We start from the raw sequence: 4,640 nt of genomic DNA, 5'->3' as shown, positions 1-4,640 counted from the left end.
GAGACACGTGTATTCCCATATATCTCAACAAAGACCTGTAGTGATGGTCAGGGACTGGAGGGGAGAGCCAGGCAGTGTCTCTGTTGAGACGTGTTTCTCTGTTGGACTTTATGTATTTTTAAATATGAAGCAGCGAGAGGTCTAGGACGGAGTGTCTTATATCACAAGTTCAACTGAGCCCTGTGTTGCAGCTCTCTCTCTCTCTCTCTCTCAAGCGCCATTAGGTATTTCTTTCCCCAGAAAAAAAGTTTGTATATGAAACATTTGTGAGGTGATTGAAACAAGTTCTGTCCACTGAACAGCAATGGCAGTTTGAGATCTACTGAGATACACGAGGGTTTGTGTGTGTGTGCGCGCGTGTGTGATGTGCGCGCCTGTTGGGTTTTTTTCTCTTGGTTCTGGGGAAAGGGGGTAGGGGCTGGGGGCAGGTTTTGGGTATGGGGAGATCAGCAGGTCGTTGACTGGGGCAAAGGCAACACCTTCTCGTTCTTTCGTCCGCCGTTCATGTGAGTGTACGGCTGGCGCTCCTCAAAGCTGCCACGCAGCACGACCCCGGGTCCATTCTCCACTTTGTGACCTGAGTGTTTGTCAGTGTGCTGGAGGGCGGAGGAGGGGTCGAGGGGGATGCTCTCCATGTTGTCCGCCTCGATCTCAAACTCCTCGACGTCCCGGCCCTTGCAGTCCTCGCTGTAGAAGAAAGCGACCTCTTTGAAGGACGGTTCCAGCTCAGCTTTGATGCCCTGGATGATCTCCATGAAGGCGGGCCGCATCTTGGGGTTGTACTGCCAGCACATCCGCATCAAGTCGTACCTAAAGGGGAGGAAGAGAGAAACGGGTTACGGGACGAGAGAGGGAAGAAACAAAGCGAGGTCCGACAACCGCATCACAAGTAGAACATATAACTCAAGCGGATGTGGACAATGAGAAAACCTTGGTGGGATAGTCCAGTGTCCAAGGACTGGATTGCTAGCAGCTGGGTATCACTATTTGTTCCGGGCATGGATGTGGCGAGGTGGGAGGGTGAGCAGGTTGGGAAAGTGGGAAGTCGGGAGGGGCAGGAAAGAATTAGGGGTGCCAAAATGGGGGAGGTGAAAGATGGATGGCAGTGTGGGGAGGAGAGGCGGAGGCTTAGAAGGCAGTAAGAGGGGAGTGCGAGAGCCAAATAGGATCTGAATAGGCCCAGAAATTTGGGGGTTTAAAAAAAAAAAAAGGATATCTTAGAAACGCTGAAATACGAACTAGGTTTGCAAAGAAAAAAAAAGAATCTGTTTGGCTCAGTGCTCGCTTTCGCTCTCAGCTGCTGACCTGAAACAGAATAGACAAACCAGCTGTCTCTCAGTCACATGCCAGCCTGTGGCTTGGAGCTCTGCCCCGGCAACACAAGATCCAGGGACCACAAACACCCAAGTGTGACTGCCCGAGTGTGTGACATCAGGGTGAATAACAGCATGTGATATCCCACCCCGCCTGCTCTCCCCAGACGCCCTGCTTACATCAACTGGGATAACGTCGGGGACCTGTAGCCACAGACCATACTAGGAATTGGTGCATCCTCTGTGGACGTATTCGTTCGTGTATGGAGAGCAAGCGAGTAAGTATTATATTTAGAATGTGCCCAACTATGGGAAAACGGATTTAATTTCAACTGACCAGAACCACCCGACTGAACGTTACCTGCAACTTGTCCAATAAAACTAGCGACATGCAGGCCCCTAAGCTGTGACTAGGGTACTGACCCCCCCCCCCCCCTCCGGCCACTAACGTAGCTCCTGACTCCTGCCCATGCCACGGTCAAATGGACAGTCCACAGGTGCGAGTGACCACCAGCTGGTTATTCGTGTGGGGGCTCCATTCTCCCAGAGTCAGCGGGCAGCGAGGAGGAGCAGGACACATTGACCAACGGGACAGTCAGTGCTGACCGACAGGTTGACTGCGACCTGGCCATCCGGAGCAGATTGGCATCCGGTGGGTCCTACCTTCAGGATACCCGCTCTTTGGCAGAATAATAGATTTGGGAGCATTTGACTGCAATGGTTCTCGGGCTATGGGCAGTGCCGGCCAGGATGTAGGTACACTGCCTCTCTCTGACTACAAAGTGCAGCAATTGCTATCTTGAATACTGTTGAAAAAAAAAAGAGACATGTTTGCGAAAGCTTTTCATCTTGCACTCACCAGGACAAATGCAAGAATGCCAAATTTCAAACAATCACAACAATTCATACTACATGGGGTAAGGGTGCCGATTGGTTGTAAAGTGGACTCTGATTTGAGGTGTTGCCATGGAGAAAGCAATATAGAACTACAGACTCACCAAGCTCCTGGGTCATTCAAAAGGGCCCAAGGCTTGAACATATTCCTTTTGTTTGCGGATGAATGCGTGTCACTCTAACTACGTATAAATGAGCCACATCATGGGCCCGACTGATCATCTTAAATTGGTTGCTCTTAATCTTAAATTATTTTTTTAAAACTCTAAATTTAGAGTACCCAATTCATTTTTTCCCAATTAAGGGGCAATTTAGCATGGCCAATCCACCTCGCCTGCTCATCTTTGGGCTGTGGGAGCGAAACCCACGCAGACACGGGGAGAATGTGCAAACTCCACACGGACAGTGACCCAGAGCCGGGGACCTCGGCGCGGTGAGGCAGCAGTGCTAACCCACTGAGCTACCCGTGCTGCCCCATTCTTAATCTTAAATGACGATGAACTGGAGCTACATTTCGGTCACATTGATCAAGGAGCGGGCTCCTTTCCTGAAGGGCATTAATGAACTATCTTCACACCCTTTCATCCTGATGCCGGCACACAAATGACCAGAATGAATCAATTCAACGTCACAACTTTCCACAACAGGATCGGACTTTCTGTGCTGCTAAGTCTGTAATAAACATTGTGCCTAAAGAGTTTAAAATGCCGGAAACTATAAATTATAAAAAGTTTTCCATTCTCCTCAATTTTAAGTGCTCCAAAAACAAACTCTTTAAAAAGTGTTCTGGAGATTCTCCCCATTGCAGACTCTCACTCCCTGGCCATGACGTAGCATTGAGCCAATTTCCTCATCGTCCATAGCCATGGCAAGTTAACTGACATCCTGGGAATTTTAATACTGGCTGAGGGTAGGGTCATTCCCTGCCCCTTTTCAGTTCCAGATGACCCAGGGGCTGCGAACGTGCGCTGATCAGGTCAGGATTTGCAGCTTAGAACCAGAGTGGGTGCAAGTCGACACACAGATTCTCACACAGACAGACACACACAGACAGACACACACCGACAGACACACACCGACAGACACACACCGACAGACACACACCGACAGACACACACCGACAGACACACAGACAGACACACACACACACACAGACACACACACACACACATACAGACACACACACACACACACAGACACACACACAGAGACAGACGCACACAGACACACACACAGAGACAGACGCACACACACAGACACACACACACAGACACACACACACAGACACACACACACAGACACACAGACACACACACACACAGACAGACAGACACACAGACACACACACAGACACACACACAGACAGACACACAGACAGACACACAGACACACACACACAGACACACAGACACACACACACAGACATACAGACACACACAGACAGACACACACAGACAGACACACACAGACAGACACACAGAGACAGACACACAGAGACAGACACACAGAGACAGACACACAGAGACAGACACACAGAGACAGACACACACACACAGACACACACACACAGACACACACCGACAGACACACACCGACAGACACACAGACACACACACACACAGACACACACAGACAGACACACACCGACAGACACACAGACACACACACACAGACACACACACACAGACACACACACACAGACACACACACACAGACACACACCGACAGACACACACCGACAGACACACACCGACAGACACACACCGACAGACACACACCGACAGACACACACAGACAGACACACAGACAGACACACAGACAGACACACACACAGACACACACACACAGACAGACACACACAGACAGACACACACAGACAGACACACACAGACAGACACACACAGACAGACACACACAGACACACACACATACAGACACACACATACACACACACCCATACAAACACACCCATACAAACACCAGTTAAGTGACAAGAATCCGCATGTCGAAATGTGAGATATCTGCATTGTGAGGAAAAGGTTCCAGGGATTTGAACGGGATACAGCATTCCCGATCAGGGAATGAAACCCAAGCGATGGTGTGGTGGTAATGTTACTAGACCTGTCACCCAGAGGCCCAGTCTAACGCTCTGGGAACAAAGGTTCAAATAATCGACTGTCGGGAAAACCCGTCTGGTTCACTATCGCCCGGTGGGCAAGGAAATCTGCCACCTTTACCCGGTCTGGCCCACATGCGACTTCAGACCCACAGCAGTGTGGCTGCCCTCTGTAATGATCCGCATGTGAGCCAACGCCCTGCGGATGGGATGACGGGAGGCGGCCAGGGAAATGCAATTAGGAAAAGAAAATGATTCCGATTCCAGAAGCCCAGCCAACACACAGTCCCTCTCCAGCGCAGGCTCTGCACTCCTGG

This window comes from Scyliorhinus torazame, chromosome 30, assembly GCF_047496885.1.
Source record: "Scyliorhinus torazame isolate Kashiwa2021f chromosome 30, sScyTor2.1, whole genome shotgun sequence".
NCBI lineage: Eukaryota > Metazoa > Chordata > Chondrichthyes > Carcharhiniformes > Scyliorhinidae > Scyliorhinus > Scyliorhinus torazame.
Note: the sequence above shows the minus strand (reverse complement) of the source record.